Here is a 27928-nt window from a genome sequence, read left to right as displayed (position 1 = left end):
TTTTTCATCATAAGTGTATTCTTTAATCCCCATCCCCTAAGTCCTCCATCCCACCCACCTTCTCTCTGGTAACCATTAGTTTGTTCTGTGTAGTTAAGAGTCTGTTCCTTCGTTTGTTTTTCTTTCATTTTTTTTTCTTTATTTGTTTTGTTTCTTAAATTCCACATGAGTGAAATCATATGATGTTTGTCTTTCTCTGACTGATTTCATTTAGTATTATACTCACTAGCTTTACTCATGTTGCAAATGACAAGATTTCATTCTGTTGTATGGCAGAGTAATAGTCCATCATACATGCATTTTTTTAGAGAATTAATTTAAGAAGTATTTTCACAGAATAAAATAATACAAGATTAAAATATGAAAAGAGAAACAACAAAGAATGAGTTTTTTTTTTCAAATGGCCAGTGTGGGGCACGTGGGTGGCTCAGGGTGTTAAAGCCTCTGCCTTCAGCTTGGGTCATGATCCCAGGGTCATGGGATCAAGCAACCACATCGGGCTCTCTGCTTAGCAGGGATGCTGCCTCCTCCTCTCTCTGTCTGCCTCTCTGCCTATTTGTGATCTCAATCTGCCAAATGAATAAATAAAATCTTAAAAAAAAAAAGACCAGTGTGGACATATTCTAATAAAATTCACAATGTTGAAATAAAATAATATATCCCAAAAACTTTCAAAGAAAATTAAATTTTACTACAGAAAAATGAGAATTAAGCTCAGACTTTTAATCATTGAGTGAATACAATTTCTAAGTAAATGTCTATAAAGTATCTGTAAACTTATCACATAACAAGCTGCAAAAATCTTAATAAATCTAAAAGAAAAATATCAGATTGTGTAACTTTATTTAAAAATATATACCTGACTGGTATGCATGTTAGCCATAATTTCTACTTGACAAATAACTAATAAGTATAAGTAGATACATCATCTTTGTCTCATATAATTAGTACTTGTGTTTTAAAGAAAGAAATCATAACTAAATATTTTATTTTTATTTAAACCACATAAATCTATATTTACTTGCACTCTCTGATAAACAGCCAAGACATTTTTTTCAATATAGTTGTACTGAACAAACTGTCACATCATCTTTTTTTCATCACTAAAACCATGATGTTTCATCATTGACATCCGGTTTAGGCTTTTTCACAGTGAACTAGACTGTGAAGAGACTTGAAAAGCATTCTTAAGGCAAAAATCCTAATAGGGCCTTAATTTCTTCCTCTTTTTGTCATTTTCTAAAGTTCTCCAGCATTTATTTTATCAAGTTACCTTTACTGAGTGTTTTCAAAGTTTTTATTTACTTTTAACACGGGAATACTAGCTCTTCTCTTTAAATTCTTATAGTTATATGACTATTCATTTATCTATTGTGTGGGTAAATTATAAGCTTCCTGAGAGTTTATACAATGACATTATAGTTCAGTGCTATAAATTCAGTTTTTAGTACAAGGTCTCTTATATAATTAATTCAAAAGTATTTATTGAGCAAATAAATGAGTAACTGTGCATAGAATTCAATTAGAATATAACTACCGAACTATTTATTAGAGGAGAAAAAGAAAGATTGGGATTGGTACAGTTAACAGGAATTTGCAGGGGATCATGAAGTTGTGTTAAAAGATGTGTTAAAGACGAGGGTCTGTAGTCACATTGATTTTATTTGAATTTAGACATTTGCAACTCCTAATGTTGGTATCTTTGGCAAATTTGCTATCTAGTTTCAGTTCTAAATGGTAAAATGAGGATAGAAAGAGTAATTAATATATTGATGTATCCTTAGGATTGAAAAAATTAATTTATTTAAAGTGCTAAAGATTATCTAACACATAGTAAGCACTCAACAAAAGTTGCATTTCTGTTTTAATATTGGCTATATAACTTTTTATATGTTAATTTAATCAGTTGTTTTATTTATAAATTTGTATAATATATACTTGTATTAACTTTATATTTTAAAAAATACTCCAAAGTAATTAGAAACTTTTCTCCATATCAAATTCATTTTTTTTTTCCTTTGCCTCTTAAAAGTAGAAATCATGCCTTGGAAAAATCACTCAGTTTCAAGACTGCATTAAGCTTTTACTACCAATTGCTTACAAGTGAATTCTACTATGTGGTGTGTAAAATATACTATCTGCTTATTATTTCAATTACGTTTTTAGCCACATCCTTAAAACTAGATTCTCATCTTTTATTTTAGTCTGAAGAGAATTGTGAGCACATGGATAAAAGCTTAGAAACATATGACTTGCCAAAAATAAAAATAGTGATTAGAAATAAAAGATTGTAAGGAGTTTTCTAGCATTCCATAGTTAAACTGAAGAAAATTGTTTTTTTTGTTTGTTTGTTTGTTTGTTTGTTTTTTTGGTCTGTTATCTTAATAGATCTGTGTATTCTGTAAATGGTTTTGGAGGGGCATCTGGTTAGTCTGTTAGATGTCTCTCTTTGTCTCAGGTCATGATCCCAGGGTCCTGGGGTGGAGCCCTGCATCAGGTTCCCTGCTCAACAAGGAACCCACTTCTCCCTCTCCCTCTGCCTGCATCCCCTGCTTGTGTTCTCTCTCTCTGTCAAATAAGTAAGAAAAAGTTACAAAACAAACTGAGGGTTGCTGGGGGGAGGGGGGTTGGGAAAAGGGGGGTGGGTTTATGGACATTGGGGAGGGTATGTTCTTTGGTGAGTGCTGTGAAGTGTGTAAACCTGGCAATTCACAGACCTGCACCCCTGGGGATAAAAATACATTTTTATAAAAATATAAAAAATAAATTAAAAAAATAAGTAAGCAAAATCTTGGGATGCCTGGGTGGCTCAGTTGGTTAAGCAGCTGCCTTCGGCTCAGGTCATGATCCCAGCGTCCTGGGATCGAGTCCCGCATTAGGCTCCTTGCTCTGTGGGGAGCCTGCTTCTCCCTCTGACTCTGCCTTCCACTCTGTCTGCCTGTGCTCACTCTCGCTCTCCCTCTCTGACAAAAAAAAAAAAAAAAAAAAAGGTAAGCAAAATCTTAAAAATAAATAAATAAATGAATGAATGAATGAATGAATAAATAAATAAATAAATGTTTGGGGGATGCCAAGTGTTTGATAATTGATTTATTTCCTTCTTGTTTGAACATTTATTTTTATAAATAGAGTTTAATATACTTTTTACATACATGTTATGTTTATGTACTCTGTACAGAACAGGGTAAAAAAGTTTGCCTCTTCTACTTCTTAAGGAGACAGGTCTGAGACATAATCATTGTTGTGTAGTGATTCTCTTGTACTTTTTTCTGCTTCTCTAAAGCAGAGAAGACAGTAAATTAGTACATTGAAGGCCTATTGATTCTTTTTCACATGAACTCTTCAAGGAATTTGCTGATAATAATAACTTGGGTTAAGTGTTCAAGGGGCTCTTTTATCTTTATTAGATTTGAGGGAAATAATTAATTCCAAATTTCTTAATTAGATCTAAAGAAGTACATTTTTTATTATTTTTTATAATATATGAAAAATTAAGAAGAAAATATTAGATAATTTCAGAATTCATATTATTCACAAGATGGCAATGGTATAATGCTAAAAGTTAATTTGACTAGAATATTAAGATATTAAGTATTTACAGAACAATAAAAAATTGAAAGATAAAACTTTATTTCATGAACAGTTGCAGCTCAGATAGTAACAAGGAAAAAAAAATAAGTAATGTTCATTGTACTGGATATTTGTCTGCATGGCATTTCATTAAAAAAATAATATTGCTATCTAATAGGGAAAGTTGGCTATCATTCCCTGTTTTTGGTTGTCAACTTAATCTATCTAAAATCTGTATATGGAAGGTTTATACAAGAACAGTTCAGTATTATTTATAAAAGTTCTTTTTAGGGAATCAATGGCATATTTTTATAACATACACTCTTATGGTTCTATTTCAGCTCACCACTTACAGACAGTCCTATAGCTCTTCATTTTTGTCATATGGTTAGCTAAATGGAAATGGTTTGAAATATCATCTTTTTTATATAGATAAATTAATTATATGTTTTTATTTAATTAATACATTGCATTTTAAATATATGCTCTCAAAATATGACATATGAGTTAACTAAACCTAAAACATAAAAAAATAAAAAACTACAAAAATCAACGTTTTATCCCCAGGTTAAGAAGTGCCAAAACTAGGATATACATTTTAATAGACTAAACACTTAAGGACAATATAGGATAACTTACAGAAAAAACATAGAAGAGGGGCTACCTGGGTGGCTCAGTGGGTAAAGCCGCTGCCTTCGGCTCAGGTCATGATCTCAGGGTCCTGGGATCGAGTCCCGCATCAGGCTATCTGCTCAGAAGGGAGCCTGCTTCCCCCTCTCTCTCTGCCTGCCTCTCTGCCTGCCTCTGCCTACTTGTGCTCTCTCTGTGTCAAATAAATTAAAAAAATAAATAAAAAAATTTTAAAAAAAGAAAAAACATAGAAGAAATGCAAAATATTATTTTGTATTTTTAGAAAAAATATACAAACAAATACAAAATATTTTTAGAAAAAAATACAAAATATTATTACATTATTTACACATCTAAGCATATCTTATATTTCTGAAGGACTCTAAGTACAATAGTGACTTTCCTTTTTTAAAAATTTTTGTTTATTTATTTGAGAGATAGAGAGAGAGAGAGAGAGAGAGAGCACATGAGTAGGGGCAGAGGGAATAGGAGAAACAGATATCCCACTGAGTAGGCAACCTCACATGGGGCATGATTCCATGACCCTGAGATCATGACCTGAGCTGAAGGCAGACCCTTAACTGATTTTCCCTTCTTTATGTCTTTACTCTATGCAGAGGTAGATTGAAGATGAATGGAGGAATAGAATACATTGTCTTCCCATTATTAGATGGATTATCTATGTCAGTTTGCATTCTGTTGATTAATTTTCAATAGATGTTATATTAGGATATCTAAGGAATTTACCAAGATTGACAGGATTAAGTTATATAATAGAAACAACATGAGGGGCACCTGGGTGGCTCAGTGGGTTAAAGCCTCTGCTTTCGGCTCAGGTCATGGTCTAAGGGTCCTGGGATGGAGCCTCGCATTGGACTCTCTGCTCAGCAGGGAGCCTGTTTCCCCCTCTCTCTCTGTCTGCCTCTCTGCCTACTTAAATGAACTCTCTCTCTCTCTCTCTCTCTGTGTCTCAAATAAATACATAAAATCTTAAAAAAAAAAAAAAGGAAAGAAACAACATGATATATACTGTGGTCCAGACTCAATAGCACTCCAGCTATGCAAATTATATCATGGATTGGCGCTGTCCAATACAGTATTTACTAGCCACATGTGTCTATTTATATTTCAATATGAAGTGATTAAGAATAAATTGAAATTCAGTATTTTAATAGTTGTAGTCATGATTAAGGGTTCAGATCTACCATAATGGCAAAAACTTCTACTAGACAGTGCTGGTCTGGACCTTCACCAAAAATAAAATAATATGTCATTAAAATAAATAAATAAATAAATAAATAAATAAATAAATAAATGTTTTAATGTCTACGTTAAACTAAGTATAACCAGGTTCCAAAGATTTTGTACTGATAAAGCTTTTCTACTATTAAGTGATTTTCCTTAACTTACATTTTTAATACTGGCAGTAATTGATAAAAATTTGATTATTATGTGATTTATAAAAATGTAATATTATGTTAAGAAAACTTACCATGTGCCTGAGAATTTTAAATTGGGAACTGACTTTGAGTTTCAGAGGAAGAAAAACAGTGTTTGCACACTAGTTTGTGATTCACAGTTACATCTGCTAAGAGTAGACAGTTATATTTGTCAACTATAATTACTCAGTGCCTTTTTCTCTTATGTTAATCTTACGTTATAATACCAAAAGTGGAAATCAAATTATGACATTTGCCTCATTCCCTTTTTGTGCCTCAATAAGTAGCTCTATAATTAATCAAATTTGTAAAAACAACCACCAGAGATTTGTATTTCTCTATAGATTTCCTTTATTCAGGTCACATCTCTGCCATAACTTCAAACTAAATATGACTTTCACCAATTCAGAATATGCAAAAATCAAGGAAAAAAATGCATCTATGGTGTATTTCAGTCCTCATAGTGAAAAATAAAATAATCATATTTAAATAACCATGTAAAATATTACAAAGTAGAAAATATTTGCCTTTAATAAATTTCAAGCAAATATGTTGTTAAAAATTTATCAAATCACTGCTACTGAATTATTTAATGATTAATATATTGCATAAAATGACTTTAAATTATACTGTTATACTGACAACTGTCTATATGCCAATTGATAAATGTATTATATGAGGCCATGTTTTAAAGAAAGTATTACACATTTATATAATTACAAAGTTTGATAAAGAAGCCCATTTCTTGGCTATATTAAATATACTTATTAATCTTTCATAATATTTCTTGTCACTAGTTGAAGTTTTGAAGGTAAGCTATTTTGAACACTGAGGAAGTAAAATGTAGACATACATAAATCTTATAAAACTTTATATAATCTTAAATTAATTGGAAGTGGCATAGAATTCTCATTTTTCCCCCTTGTGGCTGCACTGACTTATTTATCTTTTTTTAATTTTTCAGGTTTTTCCAAAGGGTAGTATTTCTCAGTGTCATAATAAAATTTAGAAGTAAGCATGGAGAAATGCACAAATAACACCCATAACATAAATTATAGGTTATCTATCAGAAGCATATACTTTTAGTGTTCTAGAAAGCACAGCAGGATGAAACATTCTTTAATCGAATATATTTACAATCTATAGATGAACAGATTTTATATTTAATATTTGTAGCAATGATTTACTTGCTAAAAGTCATTTTCATATTAAAAATATCTTTTAATATTATATGTAGAGAGATAATAAATAAAAGAAATATGTTAGCTTCACAGAAAGTGCAAAGTTGCTATATGTCTAAAGTATTGCCTTATACTGGGTGACCTAGGAAAGGAGAGAAAAAGACATACTGGTATTTTATTTTTGCCTCTTTTCACAACATAGCTTCCCTAAAGAGAATCTGTATCTTGCAGCTGTCACAGCTGCATTCCTGTTTTTACTAAATTATTATGAGTGCTATGGTGCTGCTGGTGGTTCGTGTGCTTGTATGTGTGCGTTTGTGTTTTCTGAGGTTACGATTATGTCTCTGTCTTAGGCAGACGCTGTCAGCTGTAACTGGGAAGTATGTCCTTCACAGGGGTTTCACAATTCAGTCGAATAAACTGGTTGGTTTAACATGTATTTCTAGTCCTCCATCAGGGATAGCTATTTTGCTGTTATTCTCCCTTGTTTCCTTCTCCCAACTGCAGAGATTGTCCATTGATTTTCTCAGGCATTCTAGTCTTCTAATTCTTAGATTTCTTTTTTTTTTTGTAATTTTATTTATTTGACAGAGAGATCACAAGTAGTCAGAGAGGCAGGCAGAGAGAGAGAGAGGAGGAAGCAGGACCCCTGCTGAGCAGAGAGCCCGATGCGGGGCTCAATCCCAGGACCCTGGGATCACGACCAGAGCCGAAGGCAGAGGCTTTAACCCACTGAGCCACCCAGGCGCCCCTAATTCTTAGACTTCTAATGCAAGAATGTTTTTTTTTTTTTTTTTCCCGTGATGATTAATTTTGGGTGTCAATTTGACTGGGCCATGGAGTGCTTAGATAGATATTTGGTTAAAATTTATTCTGGGTATATGAGGTATACATAGGTATACCACCTATGAGGTGGTTTTTGAAATGAGAAAACTTTTGAACTGGTAGAATGAGTAAAATAGATTGCTCTCCCTAATGTGGGTGGCACGTACCAAACCAGCTAAAGGCCTGAATAGAACAAAAAACCTGACCTTTCCACAAATAAGAGAAAATTCTTCCTGCCTGATAGCTTGAGCTGGGACATGAATCTTTTCTGGCCTTTGAATATGAACTAAAAAACTGGATCTTCTTAGGCTTGATTGAGCCTGCCAGCTGGCCTGGAACTGAAACCATAAGCTCTTCTTGTTCTTGGGTCTTCAACTTAGTCTGGAAGAGTATTATCCTCTCTCTTGGATTTCTAGTTTGCTGGTTTGCAAACCTGCAAACCTGCAAACCTGCAAACCTTAGGACTTCTCAGCCTTTATAATTGCAAGAGCCAATTTCTTATATTTCCCCGGTATATATAGGCTTCTGTCCCATGTGGGCAATAGGTAAAATGTGTGTAAGTGGAGTTCTTGTGGTGGCTGCTCTTCATTCTCAGCCAGTTCAGGCTGGTGACTTCTCAGCATTTTCCCCTAATCATCCTATAAAATGTCTAATGAGGTTTTTGGAGGAAGAGCCTGTAAGAGTGTGAGAGTACTCAATGCCTGAAGTCTCTAGTAACATCACACTCCCCTGCCACCCATTAGTAATTCATCAGCCATTAGTAATTCATTTAAAATTCTAACTTCATCTTCTTACTGGTATTTATGGCATTTCTTTGGCAGTGTCTTTTCAGTTGTTCATGTCCTGTTTCTCCATTTGAATATTTCATGGACACTGCAAATGTAATATATGCACAATGAAACCATTTTATTTCCTTCGTATATCCATGAATCTTTTCTTCAACTGCTCATCATTATCTATGTAAATGGAATGCCCCAGACACAGAGGTTCAAATATTTTACTTATTTTTACTCCTTCTCTTTCCCGTAATCTTCTATTCATATGCACAGAAAGATGTGTGCATTCTTCTTGTGTTCTAATACATTAGCAAGTATATTTCTTTTTTTTAAGATTTATTTATTTGTTTTTTATTCATTTATTTTAGAAACAGAAAGAAAGAGAAAGTGCAGGGCAGGAGAGGGAGAAGAAGAGGGAGAGACAATCTTAGAGAGACTCCACAGTAAGCACAGAACTGGACATGCTGCTCGATCTCATGAAGCTGAGATCATAGCCTGAGCCAAAATCAAGAGTTAGACACTTAACCCACTGAGCCACCCAGGAACTTCTAGCAAGTGTATTTCTAATCCACTTCTTTCTCTATTTTACTCTCTTAGTTCCATTGTCATCATCTCTCTCTTCCAAAGTCTTCCTTACCTTTGTCTTTATCCTTTAAAATTCATTCTGTTGTTCAAAACATAACTCAAAACCTCTACCTAAAATATGTTTAGTAACTTTTCTTTGCACTTAGAGGAAAACCTAAACTCTTTATCAGGGTCAACTGATTCTAAATCAGCCATCTATCTGATCTTTTCTCAATGCATTCTTAAGCCATAAGTTCTAGCCTCATGATCCTTCTGGTTCTTCTTTTCTTTCCTGAAACATATCAACATTACTTCTATGATAAACATGTGCACTAAGGTTTTATCTTCTTATATTTGTATGACCAGTTTCTGTATATCTTTTGGATCTCAACCCAGATATTTCCTTCAAAAGGCCTTTCCAGATAGCCCTACCTAATGTTCTATCACAGTCACTCTTCTCTTATCACATTGATTTTATTATCTTCATGATGTATAATCAAATTAAAAATAAATTTCTATTTGTGTTTTATTATGATGTTAATGGTATTTTTCTACTTCTGGAACCTAGGCTTCATGAAGGAAGGAATTGTATCACTCTTGAACTATACAAGCTAATCAGTAAATGTGGACTTAAAGCAAGGAATCCATGTTCTGGAAATTAAGTATTCTTGACTATATAATTAGAATATAAACTGAAGGGCACCTGGGTGACTCAGTTGGTTAAGCATTGAACTCTTTAGTTTCAGCTCAAGTCATGACTTCAGGGTCATGAAATTCAGCCCTGCATTGGGCTCTGTGCTTAGCATGGAATCTGCTTGGGATTCTTTCTCTTTTTCTTTTCCCTTTCCCTCTGCCCCTACATGATTGTACAATGTACTCAAGCATGTACTCATGCACTCAAGCATGCTCTCTGTCAAATAAATAAAATCTTTTTAAAAGTCTAAAATGAGATGCATTTTGACACCCTTCTAGAGTCTCCAATAGTTGCTACTAGGACCCCAAACTAAAATTAAACTGAAACCAATGGCCACATTTTCTGAAGGAACTTTTAAACAATTGGTAAGCAAATTCTCCAACCATCAGTTCAACTCCCGTATTTATTCACACCCAACCAAAACATAGAAAACAGGAAAAAAAAAAAAAAAAAAAGTAGAGAAGAATTTGAGGAAAAGTGAAGAAATGAAACAAAATTATTCATTAGATACCAGGGTGCCTGAACAAAGGAGGCCTGATATAGAATCCCCAGTTTTGAGAACTGCTTACATAAAGGGTAAGCTAAACTGATGCCAATGCTTATTTGATCAAAGAGAGTGAGAGAGTGAGCTGAGGAGAGACGTTTGGGGAGGTAAATATTTTAGGAAAAGTGTGTTCTCACTATTTGGTTTGGCAAGGATGAGGAAATTTCCTAGAGATGCCATGGAATTCAATTGTGTTTCAGTTGAATTAGATATTCCCCCATATCACTAAAAAAAAAAAAAAAAAAAAAAACCTACCAAGAAAAACTGTGAGGTTTTTCTGCAAGTGTAACTAAGTGTAACTTAGTAAGTTTTTCTGCAAGTTTTTCTGCAAGTGTAACTAAGAGAAGAGAGGAAGGACAAAAGACTTTAGGTCTAAGCAGATAGCCCTCTTTAAAACTTTGTATCAGGAAGGCCTTCTCCACATTCCTCTGGAAATTTTACACTACTGGCATTTAGAGTCATGTGGCTGTTGGACATCTCCTATATATCGAGGACATGACAGAGACCAGTCAACATTACCTTGATAACCAGGTACTGCCATAAGGAGTATATCTGTTTTTTGTTTTGTTTGTGTTTTTTGTTTTTGTTTTTGCATGATTGTTTTCTTAAGATTTCATTTATTTATTTGACACAGAGACAGAGACAGTTAGAGAGGGAATGCAAGCAGGGGAAGTGGGAGAGGAAGAAGCAGGCTCCCCACCAAGCAAAGAACACAATGTGGGACTCAATCCCAGGACCCTGGGATCATGAACAGAGCTGAAGGCAGATGCTCAACCACCGAGCCACCCAGGCACCCCAAGGAGTATATCTGCTTACTAAAGGATATTTGTCTTCTCTCCTTTGGCTTGCAACACTCTAGAGAAGAAAGCCTACTAGAGGAAAGAGAAACAATTGCATTTCATCTCCCTTCATAATTTCTGACAGCACTGATAATAAATAAAAGAGGGAGAGACTTTAATCAGAAATGAGATTAGGAGTGCCTGGGTAGCTCAGTAGGTTAAAGCCTCTGCCTTCAGCTCAGATCACGATCCCAGGATCCTGGGGTCCAGCCCCACATCGGGCTCTCTGGTTGGTAGGGAGCCTGCTTTCTCTCTGCCTGCCTCTCTGCCTACTTGTGATCTCTGTCTGTCAAATAAATAAATAAAATCTTTAAAAAAAGATTAAATTTTAAATTTTAATGCTTTTAATGTTGTTTTTAATGCTTGACAGTGCCTTGAAATCATGAATTCTGTTGTACAAGATAATGTGAAAGGCACAGAAAGGATATTTGACTAAAAGTTTTAAACTAGTGTTTGGAAATAATTCATGTGTAGCATACAACATCTAACTTTAACAAACTAATTATTGTATGTGCTTCATATTAAAAACATGTCACATGTGACTGGATTTTATATTACATCTATTTGATTATTACTTAAGTCTCTGATTCTGCAGTTTTTTTTCCCCCCAAAACTAAGGTAAATGATTACTACTTGTAAGTGCAATCTTTTAAAGTAAGTGTAAGTCATCTATTTTAATTGATAACTAAGAATCATCACCTCATGAGTCTGAGTCTCTATATTTTATTATATTATTTTTTACATCTATCATTAGACAATCAGAATCCTCTTTTCACATCAAAACTTTGCCCTGTTTTCTCCATCTGATGAATTCATTATAGTTATGATTCCTTTATGAAGTAATGAAGTAATGTTTGCCTCAGTTAAACTCAATTCAAATGTCTTCTCCTTTTGTTGTTTATTTGTCAATGTTTAGAATAAAAACACTCTACATCTTGACTTGGCTCTGAAAATCTGACTTTTTATCCTATACCTCTCCCCAGTATTGTGCATTGTTATATAGATAGTAAACTATACAAAGGTGATCCTGCTCAGGTTTTTTATATATTAAAAACAATAAATATCTTGATTATTTGAAATTATTTTTCTTATATATTTTAAGTAACTTTAAATATGGATGATCTACATAAACCTTATAATGCATTTCAAGCAGATGTTAGATAATGTCATTATAACCAAAATCATTATTTTACAATAATTTTCTCTCAGATGAAAATCAAGCATATTATCCTAATTTGGTCAATATATATTCTACAGCTTTGATCTACAAACTGGGAATCGAGATAAAAATCAAGAAAACTAAATGATCTAAAAAATGCTAAATAAAAACCTGCTTTTTCAACTAATACATTGACAAGGAAATATTTGAAAACATTTTAAAATCCTTTTTATAAGCTTCCTATTTAAATTAGATATTTATAAGGCATTTCTTGTTATCTACTGTGTTTAAAGTCTCAGCATAATATGACTAAATTCTTAGTTTAAATGTACAATGACTTTTACTATGATATAAATCACAAAGTAATATTCCTTCTCCATTAAAAGGCAAAAATATGTATTACAAAAACCTAATTAGAGATTACTATGTAGTGAACTACTGATCAAAACAACTATGTAATTGTTGGTATGAAAATTTTGACACTACAAAACTGCTATTAAAATTTAGTACATGGTTTCATAATACTATTTTAATGTTATAAAATGTAAACTTGAATATTAAGGGGATCTATTATTTTTCTTCATAAGTTAGAAAAAATTAAAATAAAGTTGTCAGAACAATAAAAAAGGAAGCAAACAGACATTAGAAAGGAAAAGAAAAAGATAATATTTGTATCATTGAATACATACTTCAAGCAGAAAATAGGTAGGTGAATGGAGTATAAAGGAAAAGTTTTTGGAACGAAGATTTACATCAGTTCTTACACTTAATTTTTAGTTTTGTGTCAACTATACTTGATAAAAAAAAAACAGAAAAATTGTTTTAAAGTACTAAAGAGTCCATTATAACAAAAACAAAACCTGTGGTTTGAAACAAACAATTTTTTTTTAATATTTTTACAGTTTAATCACTTGGGCAGGACTTGAGCAGACATGGTGCCAGTTAGAATAGCTCTGTTGGAACTCGGGAATTCACTTCCAAAATGATTTAATCACAGGGCTGATGGTTAATGATAGGGAACTGGGTCTAACTGGGGCTGTCAACAAAATCATTTACATGGGTGTCTTGTGCTTCTCACATCTTGGCAACATGATTGTGAAAGAAGTTGCCTCTTGCAAGTACTTCAAGAAAAAAAAAGCAGGCCATCAAGGTCTAATAAGAGCCAGGCCCATAACTGACAGTCAAGGAAAGTGCTACTCTTTTTGTGTTCTCTTAGTTAAACAACCAAAGACCCACCCACCATCAATATACAATAAGAGATAAACTGTCTTAGGTGGGAGAGATATAAATCCTATTTCCTTGAGAATAATAACGACAACAACAAAAAAGTGTGGTCATCTCTATTCATTTTCACCTATTATCAGCCCATCTATTATATAAAAAGATATTTCAACATTATTTTTGTATTATTATATGGATCAAAATCATCTTTAAAGATAGGTTCACAAAAATTAAAAAAATTATTCTAAATGACTTGTAATTTTAAAACTTGTAATAATATATGTTAACTTCGACAACCACATAACATTTTTAAAGTTGATATTAATGAATATGAGTGGCATGCTATTGATGGAGCATCAATGTATAAGAAGTTTAAAACCTCAAAGTAACATTTAAATTAACATTGCTTAATCTCCATCATCTTTATAATCTCACTTAATGTAAAAATAGCAATCATTTTGATGAAAAAATGAGAAATAGAACAAACATTCAAAAATAGAATTTTTGGGGTGCCTGGGTGGCTCAGTTATTAAATGTTTGCCTTTGCCTAAGATCATGATCCCAGAGTGCTGAGATTGAGCCCCTTATTGGGCTCCCTGCTGGGCAGGAAGCCTGTTTCTCCCTCTCTGACTCCCCCAGTTTGGGTTCCCTCTCTTGCTGTCTCTCTGTCTGTCAATAAATAAATTATATATACATATGTATATGTATATATAATTTTCATGAATGTATGATATAAATGAATGAATTTATGATTCAAAACAAATAATTTGCTAATGAATTTGACTGATTAATTAAAATTATAATTTATTATGGTATATTCAATAATACATAATTAGATCTGTGTTATCTACAATAACTGAATGGTTCTAGTTATTTTTATTAAAAAGTAAATAGTATGTCAACTTGTATTCTTTGCTTTTTAAGCAGAATTACTTTTCTCATAATTCACATAAATGTAGTTTAGTATTTATGTAGTGCTGTCAATTGGCTTTGTCAAACTAAAATTTTCAATTCATGTTCAGTCATTCCTTGAAGAAAAATGAAGGGATAATTTTTATGAACAATATATACTCAATCCAAAATGAATTGCGGAGTTGATCAATATGAACGTCAACTTTGCCAAAGAAAAAAATACTGTGCAAAAATAAAAAGACCAATAATCACATTATCAGACCCTCTATGACACATTGACAGAGGAAGCAAATGGTAGATTTCAATATAAGTATCGATGGGCAACTTTGTGTATTGTTTCCCAAGATGAGTAGCATTAAGGATGAATTTATTAAATGATGGAACTAATTTTACCAAGCAACATAAGGGCTGCAACTGGGGACTAAATAAACTGTAGATGAAATCACATAAAAAGGAAATTAACTAGCTATCTCAATTCTTAACAACTCTGTTAGATATACATTCTGGAGAATATTTACACACTCTAAGCTTTATAAGGGGATAGTTAGGTTATATCTAAGGTTATTTCAGCATATAAAATCTGTTAAAAATTAGAGGACATTTAATTTTTAACACATTTATTAAACAGAAATTTAAAAAACCCAAAATCTGTAATAGTATGAATTATTCCCTCAAATAAAGTATATTTTTTCTTTGTCTCTTTTTAATACTGTCTCTATCATTAGTTGCTATGTATTCTGTTCAACATTTTCATTTTGAGAAATAAATGATCAAATATGAAGTTAATATTTTAATTCTACTTCATTTCTTTTACTCAAGGAACTGATATGAATTACAATAAAACAATCTCATGGACATGCCAAAACGATATTTCCAAATTTTGCAACGTATTTCTTGTGATAAATTAACTGGATGTAACATGAAATGGAAATGAATTTATCAAAATAAAGGAAAATAATTTTAAAACAGTAGATGATTATTTGGGGGAAAATTTTTTTTTAAGTATTGACATGAACATGACACTTCCGTGATGACATTTTGGCTTGTTAGCAACTGAATCATTCCTTTCTTGTGTGACCATACAGATGATATTGAAATATGTATGAGTATAACTTAAGAAAAATGAAACAGATACAAATGTAGATCTTATGTGTGATAGACTCTGAAATCTTGTTAGTAAATACAATCTGGTAGTAACAATTAATGCATTCTAAAGAAGGGAGTCCCAGAAAGTTGGATGCCAGTGTATGCTCACTGCCAGCCTACAGTTTTCCTTCTGTCAAGTAATTGGCAAGCCAAACTCTCAACGTCGTCTGCAGTTAATTGTAAGCAATTGAGGTCAGTTTGGATATATTTAGTAGCATGTGATTTATTTGCTATGTCACAGATATTTATCCTGTTCCACTGAAGTTACACTCAAATAATTTATCATTTTTATAAGAAATGTAAATTATTTTTATAATAAAATATTTTTTCTCATTTGAAACACTATAAGATACATAAATTATAAGTAAATATAAGGTTGGTTTTCCATTGGAATTTCAAAATAGATTACTTATGTTAATTTCTACATATCGATCTTTTGGTGAATTCAAATGATTACTGTTTATAAGAAATTATTTCTGAGTAAATATTCCTTGACTATGGCCATTATTTGTGTTCATGAAGCTACATAGAAAATTATTATCATGATTTGCCTCCCTAACTCTGAATTTCTTTTTAGTATCATAAGAAAACACTTTACTAAGGATTGTTTAAATTATTGCCCAGGTATTCCTTTATTTTTAAAAGGTTCAACATAAACAGTGTGAGAAGAGCTTTCAGGAAAAAAAAAAAAAAAGTCTGTGTTTACAAAAGAGGAGATTTAATACTTTTCCTATTAATCTTAAGCTTATGGCAGAACCCAACCAACTATTTCACCTTAATTATTTTACCTTGTTTTCACAAGTGCAGCAATACTATGTAATTAAAACCCCCCAACTGTACTTTGTTGATAGACTTTAAAATATCTGTGTTAAAGACATGTTTAAGTCTATATACCAACGTCTTCTCTATAGGACATAGGCAGTATGAAATAATAAGCATGAAATATTCTTATTCCTTGGGAGAGTGTACTGCCTTTGGTTTCTCATCACAATTTTTCCAGAACATGATAATGCTTGAACTTAAGCTTCTTTTGTTTCAAATCTAGATAACCAAGGATCAAAGTGTGTTAATGCTTTGGAGTCATCTTAGTATAATTTAGTGAATACTGTGGAACTTTTTAAATTTAGTAGATTATATTTTGCACATCTGTTTGAATTCTGAAATCCTTTAAATCACAGCTGACATGTGATCTTTCATGAGGCGTTCTTTGACCAGCCCTTCTGAAATTATCTCCCCCTTTCTATTACCTTTTCGCACTTATCCTTGGTCCTACTTTGGAATATACTATCCGCAACATAAGGATAGATATGATTCATCTATATATACAATTTGTAAACTGTGTTGGTATCGGGATTATGATTTATAGTTATTTTTCCTTTTCTAAAGATATATTTTATTCATTTTAGAGAGAAAGAGAGCCAAGGGAGGAGCAGAGGGAGAGGGAGAAGGAGAGAAATCTCAAATAGACTCGTCACTGAGCACGGAGCCCATCATGACCTGAGCTGAAATCAAGAATTGGACACTTAACTGACTGAGCCACGCAGCAGCCCTAGTTGTTTTTCTTACTAACTTAATGCCATACCTCATATTTGGCCTAGCAGAAGATAGGTCTGCAAAAAAATTATCACTCTTGTTTTGGTCCCACTCAAAGCTGTCTTTTACTGTGTCTCAAACCCATTAGAACCTTGACAGAGTGTTCCCAAGAAGTGCAGATAATCTCTGTATGTTTTAAGAAACTCGGAGAGAGTAAAATAAGTGTAAGGACTGCCTTAAAAGCTGGGAGAAATCGTCTGGAACAGTAGCCTTCTTTATCATTTAGAATAAAAGTTTTACTTCAGAGGGGTCACTTTACAGTGTGAAGAACTTATTCTATCAGGTGTTACCGTTTGAGGATGTTAAAAAACATGACAGGACCCACTGTTCTCTTCTACACTGACACAAATTTGGGGGGAAAAAATTCTTTTTGACAAACTCAAAAGTTTCATATTTAGAGTATTATTTTATACAGAAAATATATTAAATATGTAGTAAATGGAATAGTAAAAACACAAATTCTGGAGTTACAAACAAGAAACTGTTAAGTCATATTTCTAAACTGGTATGAGAATTTCACCAGAACAACTAAATTTCTAAAACACCATAATTTCAATTCTTTGCCCAAACTATTTTCTTCAGGCTCTATTATGCTTTTATAGAACACCTTCCCCTGGCTACTGTTGGTCATGCCCTGTTCCAAAATCATCCTCATTAATGATCTAGCCTTTAAAAATCTTGATTCTGGGATAGTCCCTGAGACATATCATTATTTTTCTTCTTGAAAGAAAGAAATCTCTGTGTTTTCAGGAAAGTAAACTTTCCCTTACCCGGAATCATGCAACAAAAACAATTTGGATCAGATCTGATATTGTCTTGATTCTGCTTTATAGTAGTAATTATTTTGTCAATCTTCTTGTCTCAAAAAATGAAGAAATAATATTTATATATCCATTATTCATTAAATATTGATTCAACATATACTATGTACACACGTACTTTTTTTAAAGAATAGGTCTCTGGTATTGAAGAAGCTGTGCAAGTTCCTTATACTATGGTGCTTATATTTTAATAGGAGAAGATTAGAAAAAACTAAACTAGAGAAAAAAATAAATTGCATTTGTCTTATATCCATTTATGCAAAAAATATTTACTAAATTACTACTCTTTGCCAATTGCTACTCTCACTAAGCAATACCATATAAATGCAATTCCCGTTCCTTAGTGTACTAAGAGAGATATAAAAAATGAACAATATTACAGATAGTAATAAATGTTGTGAGGAACCATAAAGTTTGATTAGTAGGATAGATAATGACAAAGTTTCTAGGTCAATTGCATAAAGAAAAATCAAGGTTATAGGACATTAAGAAATATCAATTTCAAAAGAATAAGCCTTTAAATGTATATCATATCAATTAAGAGAAACTGTATATAAATGTTTGAAGAAAGCATTACAAGAAGAAAGAAACAGCAAATTCAGAGATACTGAGGCAAGAACAATCTTTGTGTTTGTGCAGCAGTAAGGAGAACAGTAGAGAAAGAAGAGGGTGAAGTTAGGCTCAGGAGAATCATGAGACTGGGATGATTTAAGGTAGCATGAAGTGATGTAGTTTGTTTGTTTGTTTGTTTTGTTTTGGGTTTTTTGGGTTTTTTTTTTTTTTGCAGTCTAGGTTTTAACAAGATCACTGAAATATTATGAGGACATTGGAATTCTGTGCAATGTATGAATATGAGGCTTTAACTCATAAGAAATAAGATGTGCAGTACTGGTGTAACAACTGGGTTTGAATCCTGACTCTACTATTTACTAGTTGTTTGACCTCCTTAAGGTACTTAACCTCTGTGTCCAGTTCTCTCATTTGTAAGGTAAAGTTAAACAGAGGGCCATATCTCAGAAAAATAAGAAAATTGATACATATAATTGATTAATGGAGGAACTAGCATAGAGTAATTACTAAATTAAGGTTAATTATTTTTAGTATTATGTCATCAGTAGAACTATGAAGGTGGTAGGAACCCATATACATTTTTGTTTTATTTTTTTTTCATTTTATAGAAAAAATGTAAAACCAATTATCCAGTTTCTCAGGCTGCTTTTGCCCTTTAATGATGTTGGGCTTCTTCATCATTGTTTTTGTCAACTCAGAATGTAATAATAATAATAATCATCATCATCATCATCATCTGCTGGCTTAAACAATAGACATGTAATTTCTTACAGTTCTAGAGGCTAGAAACCCAAGACCAGAGTGTCAGGATCTGATTCTGATGAGATTTCTATTTTTGCTCCATAGAGAGCCTCATTCTCATTATGTCTTCATAGGGCAGAGGTGGGGAGGGACCTTAAGCTTTCTGATAACTTTAGTTATAAGGACAGTAATCCCATTAATGGCACCACTCTCACGAACTATCTAAACTAAATTATCTCCTAAAGGCCCCATCTCACAATACCATTACATTTGGAGTTGAAGCTTCAACATATGAACCTTGAGGTACCACAAGTCAGTCCATAGCATCCTATAGGTACAGATAGAATTATTGGCCAAATTCTTATTTTTCTCTAATATCATTATACATACATTATATAACCACATCCTTGACACTTTTCTTAGTATGGGTGAGATACTCTTTATCACTGATTTGACTTTGGGATTGGACATGTAAATGACTTTGGCTAATAACACTGAATGGAGATTTTAGTAATGTCAGCAAAAATATTGTTGAAAAAGTAGTTGAAGGTAAGCACATAAAACAAAAATGGGTGAAATGATAAAAATATGAGAGTTCTTCCAAACCAATGAAACAATTCTTTTAGCACATCAGCCACCAGTGTGTTTTCACAGTGGCATTCTGTTGGTGACAAGGAAGAAGGATATGCAAGCGAGTAGATGGGGAATCAAAAGTCCTATTGGAAGAGCATAAAGGTGGGGAACTTGTTTCAGAGACACAGCCCAGTGGAAATGGCAGACACAGGGGTTTTTTGGTACCTTAGTTAGTTTTTCAGTTAATTTAAGAGAAGTAGAAGGTAATTCAAAATTTTCTAGGGCACCTGAGTGGCTTAGTTGGTTAAGCATCTGCCTTCGGTTCAGGTTATGATCCCAGAGTCCTTGGACTGAGCCTCAAAGAGTACTCTCTGCTCCATAGGGAATCTGTTTCTCCCTCTACCCCTTACCCTACTCATGCTCTGGCTCTAAAATAAATAAATAAATAATTTAAAAACAATTCTTACTGGACTAATTAAATAATAGTGCTGTCATTAAAGAAACAGAAACCACAAAAGGAGAAACGAAAAGCAATGGAAGCACAGACTTGTGACAGAAACAAGTGACTTTAAAACTTCAACTATTTGTATAGAAAAATGAAAGAAGATGAGACCAGGGAGAGAGATAAACCGTAAGAGACTCTTAATCTTAGGAAACAAACTGAAGGTTGCTGGAGGGGAGATGCGTGGGAGGGATGGGATGGCTGGGCGATGGACCTTGGGGAGGGTGTGTGCTATGGGGGAGTCCTGTGAATTGTGTAGGACTGATGATTCACAGACCTGTACCTCTGAAAAAAATAACACATTATATGTTAATAAAAAATAAATAAAAATAAAGTACTGTATCCAAAAAAATCAAAAAACAAAACAAAACAAAAAAACAATTTTGACTATTAATATGGATCAATATTGTGAATAAAATTTAATAGAATAACATGAAAAGAAAATATGATAACACAGATAATACATTTTTGAAAACACTAAAATTCACATCACTTGGATACATAGACCTACTACGGAGCAGAATACCTAGAAAGGCTGGCCTTGTAGATAATCACTAACCTGTTGTTCAGTAGAGATTGGTGATGCACTTCTAAATTAGACCAGGAGTGGAGAAATGTTATTACTTTGTTTCTTAGTGAAAACCCAAATTGAAATGTTTAATGGTTAAGATCAATAAAATATAAACATTTTATAAAGTAAAATAAAATATAGACTAAGTGGCTCTTTCTAGATGATTATAGTGCAGATTATAGAACTTTGTGTGACTATTTTTACAGTAGTGAGGCAGATAGTACATGGGATTGAAAATTAAGGCTCCAAAACTCCAATCTGACTTCTTCACCAAAAGATCCATTTTCTTTCTGGTAATGAAGAGGTAATGACACAAAATTCATACATTGCTTATGAAGATTAATAGATAAGCTTTACAATCTTTAGAACTTTGCAGATGCCCCAAAAATATGACTTCCAGTCTCATTACCAGTTGTTTCACATTCCATAATGAAGACCAAACCACTTGCCTACAAGTCAAAATTCTTGAGTAGTTAATTCTCAGCATGTATCCACTAGTGATCTTCAAAGTACAGATTGGTTTAAAGAGGGACACAGAAATCTAAATTCCTGGACTGTACGAGAATATTATATATTATAGAAAACAGTATTCCAGATTACATAAAATATACATTTAAAATAATCATGGCTATGGCCTTATAAGTAGACCATAACCATTGAACAATTTTAGACACTAGATAATATGCCAAACATATCAATTATATAAACCCAAATTTTATTTTTCTTTTCTACCTTAAAAGGTAAATGCTGATATTATTCCCTTTCATATGAAACTGAGGCACAGGAAGGCAAGTAATTTTCCTGAGAAATCACTAGAGAACAACAGAGATACACTTTCATTTCAACACGTTGGCTTTATTGCTGTCATTCTGAACCACTATATCACTGCCCCCTCGCATCCAAGTACAATAATTGGGTAAAAAATGGAGTCACTTAATTATTTGCTCAGTGTAAAAAGTAGTTTAGGAAAGATTTTTTTCAGGGAAAGCTGAAGTAATGACGATCAAGGAAAGAAAATGTTTACCAATTTCATACTATTAGTTAAATCAAAACTTGTGCCATTAAAAGGCAAGAAAATAAAATTTATGTTCCTTCTATTCAAATTTAAAAGCAGTCTACAATGAAAGGCCGAAAATGACTTTGAGATGACTGGTGAGAAGCAAATAAAGAATACATATGGAACACAACTGATCAACATATTCAGTAAGTAATTACAGAAAGTGATTTTTAGAACATGTTCTCAGAACAACTAGAAATATACTGCACTTAGGTGGAAAGAAATACAAAGGTTCATAAAACATAAAAAGAATTGATGACAATATAGCATGGAAGAGGATGATGTCAGAGCCTTTGAAAATTCTCACCACTGATGTGTTTTTAAAAAGTATGAAAGCCCAAAGTTTTAGAATGAATGAAGAAAGGGTTCAGAAAGTAGTCCTCCAGACAAAATATACATATATGCACAAGTGTATAAATATATAAATATATTAAGCATAAATATATATATTTATATATATGTAAATATATACACATGCATAAATATATATAGTGTATATATCCATATATCCATATATACACACACATATATTTTATATATATACACACACACACACACACACAATTAGTTCATCTGAAAAGTTGATAAAGGAAGAGCTCTGTTGTGCAGAAATGGACAGAGATGCTTAGGACAAACAAAGGAGGTCTAACAACTTTCAGCAGTGCAAAATAGAAAGTGATCACACTGAATTAAATGAACTTAAAATGAATGTGAGTGCCATCTGCACATGCCTAAAAATATCTGCAGTATCTAGCTCCTTTTTTTTTTTTTTTTTTACTTTCAGGTGTGCATATATAATGTGTGTAGATTCATTCTTCACATAAAGCTTAGGCTTATCAAACGTTGAAATTGAAGATTTTATTTCACATTATCTTCAAACACATTCCAACTGAAAAAATTGTTCAAAGGATACCCATAATATTCATCACAATACATATTATTTACTCATATTTCTTAATGACATGATAAAAATAAAAGTTATTTGCCCTAGTGAGTGTATTTTTATCTCTTCCACGTGATTGTATTATATAATGATAGTTTATTTATCTACTTTTAGAATATGTGTGTTATGTTTTTAAATAATAGACTTCTTCAGAATGGCTTTAGCTTTATAGAAAATAGAGCAAGAAGGGCAAAATTCCCATGTATATCCTCAAGTATGGTTTCCCTTTTCCCTAATCTCTTTTATTAATGTGATACACTTGTTACAATTGAGGAACAAAATTGATACATTATTAACTCAAATCCATAGGTTACATTAGGATTCTCTCTTTGTATTGTAAGTTCTATGGGTTCTACCAATACATAATGTATCCACCATGGAGAATCCATAATTCTATCTATATAGAATAGTCTCACTGCCCTAAAAACCCCTGTCGATCCTATTCATCTTGCCCCAACTGCCCAGGAACTCCTGTCAAGAGATTTTTTTTTAACTCTTTCTATGGTTTTGCCTTTTCCAAAATGCTCTATATATTATATAATATAGTATATAGCTTTTTGGTTTGGTGTCTTTCATGTATAAATATGCATAGAAGTTTCCTCATGATATTTCATTGACCTGATAGCTTGTTTCTTTCCTAAGTAGAAAATTTTAATAATGAAGATATTTGTTTACTTCAGTGACCAGCTTAGAGATGAATACAAATACATTTTTGACCTAGAGAAACTAAAGAAAAATTATGTCATATTTCCGATTTGAAAGATGAATTCTACCATTATATCCTTTTCTTGGGAAAAAAAATTACTTGTGTTGAAGGGAGTATAATTATTAAGTATTTCAGAATGAAATTATTTTGTCTTAATATTTGATTTATCAGACATTATATTTTTGTTAAATAAACAATATCAGAGATTGCTTTTTATTAATTACTATAATTTATTTTATAAAAAGTAAAATTCATGTTCCAATGGCATACAGATCTGTATATCTTCCTTGATAGATGTAGCTCTGTTTCTATTTATAGAACTATATATCTATTTTTACTTGATTATTTTCTTATTTGCTCTAAAAAAGAGAAAGTTTTAATAAATGTGCATATAATATTTTTTCTTGTGAGAATGTGAATACATCCCTTGGAGTGAAAATTATTTGTCAGATTTTCAACTTTTTTGTTCAACTGGGTATGCATAAATTATATTTCATAATAATTGAAATTTGTATTTACCTGATTGTTATATGTACTGACCACCTGGATTTCCTCTTCCACTGATTTTTGACTCACAAGAATTTTCCTCCCTCACAGGAATTTTTAAAACATGTTTTATGTAACAGTCCTTTGTTGCTTGGACAAATGGAGAAAGATTCATCAAATTATGGAATTTTCTTCTAGTTTGCTAGAAGTCTTTCATAAATAGATGGGATACCTTTTTGGGAATTGCTTTGCAATGTGTATAAACATAGAAATAGATAATCATCCAAGAGATTAGCTTAACTTTTCTATTTCACACTTTCTTATCTGGTTTTGGTTTCAAAGTTTTAAAGCATCAGGAAAAAACATTGGGGAGAATTTTGTCTCTTTCTATTTCCCAGAATTAATTTTTTTTAAAGATTTTATTTATTTATTTGACAGATCACAAGTAGGCAGAGAGGCAGGCAGAGAGAGGAAGAGAAGCAGGCTCCCTGCCAAGCAGAGAGTCTGATACCAGGCTCGATGCCAGCTGATGAACAAAATTGATACCCCCAGGACCCTGGGGTCATGACCTGAGCCGAAGGCAGAGGCTTTAACCCATTGAGCCACCCAGGTGTCCTGTATGTCATATTTTAAAACAAAATGTCTGACATATAAGTACCATTTCTTATAAACTCATATATTTATTTGTTTTGTAATTTAGTTTAATTGCACACTGAATCCAGAAAAAGGATTATTTTTTCTTAATACTTTGGAGATACAGTTTCATTTTCTTCCAGCTAATAATATTGCCGTTGCAAAGTATTAAGTGATATAAATATTATTCTTGCAATTTCTTCTTGTTTCTTCTCTGGATATGTATGCGATTTTGTTTTTGTCCTTGGTGTTCTGCAATTTCTTATTATCATAATGAAATTTTATTCTTATTTGTACTATGTACTTATAATATAGTTTGTTTTTGTTTTTGTTTTTGATACTGCCTTCACTCAGTTTTGAGGCCCTAGCTAGAGGCGAGTACAATGTCTAAGCTGAGCCGCTAATTAAATCCACACTCCTAACCAACTCCCTTACTGGATTCTCACACTCTAGCCACTATACTCCTGCCCCCATTGCCCTAGGCTCAAGTAACAGACAAGAAGGGAGCTTCTAAGCCCCAGTGTGCCCCAAAATAATTCAAAGTAGCCAATGTTAAATAGGCTTACCCTGTCTAGCCCCTCCTTTCTTATGGAAACCACAGTAAAGACTTGTGCTCAGTATTCTTTCTCACTCTGCTTTGTGATTGGTTCCAGGACTTCTCCCTAACTGGTCCTGTCTTGTGTTGTCTTTTCCCTGGAGTAGTCTGGGGAACAAAATGATAAGATCTGTTCTGCTTTCTCTCTCTTGATCTGCATCTGACCTCTTCCCATCCCACTACAGTATTAGAATAGTGCTCATGTACAGATGTTAACAATTTTTATATGTTCTGAAGGCCTCAAAGATAGATAACAAAATCTCTGCTCTTTTCCTGTCTCTGGTCAGTAATCAGTGAGACCTTGGAAAATTGAGTTTTTATTTTGTCACTTTAGTTCCCACTTCCTGCCTTGATTCACTTCATCTGTTTGACAAAACCACTGCAAACTTCCAGGCCTCTTGACTACCAAAAAAAGCCAAATTCAATCTCCAAGTCTATCCCTAACTGGCTCAAACACCAATTTCCAGCTAGTAGTTCTGAGATATTCCTTACTTTCTTGCAATGATACATTTCCCATCAGTTATGCATTTAGTAGAATTTTGTTTAGTTTTAATTGCAACCTCTATTTATTGTATATTGAGTCTTTTCTGCATATTTCAGAAGAAATAGACCACATTCAGTATTTAAATAACTGAAATGTGCCATCTCTCTGCAATACTTCTCCTGAGCTGTTTTTATTAATGTCACTATTGATCTTTATAGCAACAACTTCAAAGAAATGTTTGTCTTGTCTCATTTAATCTCTTGGTGTAATTTTTAAGTATTTTTTTCCCCCCTAGCTTATCATTCACACCGTCTCAATCTTGTGTGCTTTATTTTCTTTGAAAAGTCCTTCTTGGATTTCCCTGTCCTACATCTTTAAGTTTTTACCCTAGTACTCTTCATACTCTGTTGCTGAATTAAGTAAAGCCCTTCCTCCCTTTGTCCATTGTGCTGGATGTTTATGTTGCTTGGAAAGCTGCACATGAAGGTTTTTTTTTTTTTTTTTTATGATTGACTGATTTTATTTACCCTTCAATTCTTAGAATATTTGTAAATTTTTTTCTCAAAGATTCTTTACCTTACCTGCCAATTCCAAGCCCTTACCCTCTTCACCCTCAGACACCTTTTTGCTTTTCTTTAGAATCCTAATAAAACCTCCATACACACACACACACACACACACACACACACACAGGAAACATATATATTATATACAAAATATAACTGGATTATATATTATATTAAATATGTATTTAATATAGTATATATATTATATTAAAATATAACTGGACCTTTTAATGTGGTTGGATATTTTTATTAATTTGGTAATCTGTTATTTAATTTATTGAGACATAAAGATAAGCTTGTGAGGTAAGATGTGATTATTTCCATTATTGATAAGTAAATAGTCTACGGCCATACCACCCTGAATGCGCCCGATCTCGTCTGATAAGTAAATAAATATGGCTAAAGCCTAAATAATATGATCAAGATGTTTCACTTACAAATAATGCAACTGTTACTCACAGTCAGTTTGGTTCCAAATCCAGTGTTCTTTTTACCGTATTGATTTTCTTCTATGTGATTACACCTTTCATAAATAGATTTGCTTAATGGGTATCTGTAAATGCCTACCAAATATCCTTCGCCAAGCATAGGTCTGAGTAATTGTAACTTCAATTTATTAAGACTATGATACAGGGGGCGCCTGGGTGGGTCAGTGGGTTAAAGCCTCTGCCTTTGGCTCAGGTCATGATCCCATGGTCCTGGGATGGAGCCCAGCACCGGACTCTCTGCTCAGCAGGGGGCCTGCTTCCTCCTCTCTCTGCCTGCCTCTCTGCCTACCTGTGATCTCTGTCAAATAAATAAATAAAATCTTAAAAAAAAAAAAAGACTATGATACAGTTGGTAATCTTTATTCTATGCTAATTTTCTATTTTTATTCTCTTGAAAATTCTGTTTCATATTAAATCACTGGTCATTGTTAGAAATTATAAAGTTAGATCCTTTTAAGTATCACCTTCTTAATGGTATCAATACTTAAGGAGATAATAGAAGTCATTATTGCCATTGACACCAATTAATCCTTCTTAAACACCCACAGAGTTCCTGACATCATACAGAATGCAGAAGAGAAAGTATATAGCGAAAAGCCCTTGAATAACTTAAAATTTTGTTCATACAACTAAACACTCTAAAATGTTATGTAGTATCAGGAAAAGAAAGTGTCATGACCAACTTTCGTCTGGAATTGAGAGAAGGTGAGATATTTTGAAAGTTGCCACTACTTTTCAAATAACTATTTTTAATAGTTCAGATAAATCTTTGTGTCAAAATTTATCATTGGTTAAGTATACTGTGAATGTGCATAGTTAAATCATAGCTATGTGAATCAGATTAAACATCAGCTGTCAATTTTAATTTGGAATTGCCACCTGAAATTTTTTTAAATTAAGCTGAATATCATCTATGATAACTGCTCAGTATATAAAATAATAGCTATAAATCTTGTGAGACAGATTAAGATTTAAGCTCTTTGCCAATTACTTAATGTGTCTCAGCCTCATTTTACACATCTGTAAAATAATATACCTAATATTTTTTTTTATTTTATATGGATGTTGAGAAGGTTTAATTATGTATCAAATGGTGCTT

General features: G+C 32.6%; 1 long non-coding RNA gene across 1 annotated transcript in view; it reads left to right on the top strand.

Moving 5' to 3' along the window:
* LOC309862753 overlaps positions 1-27513 on the top strand; it is a 49858-nt gene extending 22345 nt beyond the window's left edge. The window contains exons 2-3 of the long non-coding RNA XR_014310695.1: positions 21983-22074; positions 27378-27513. This is a non-coding gene — a long non-coding RNA (uncharacterized lncRNA). The remainder of the gene's footprint in view (positions 1-21982; positions 22075-27377) is intronic.
* Positions 27514-27928: the final 415 nt, after the last annotated feature.

Source organism: Mustela nivalis (assembly GCF_964662115.1).
Source record: "Mustela nivalis genome assembly, chromosome: 4".
NCBI lineage: Eukaryota > Metazoa > Chordata > Mammalia > Carnivora > Mustelidae > Mustela > Mustela nivalis.
Note: the sequence above shows the minus strand (reverse complement) of the source record. Positions and strands in the feature narration are given on the sequence as shown.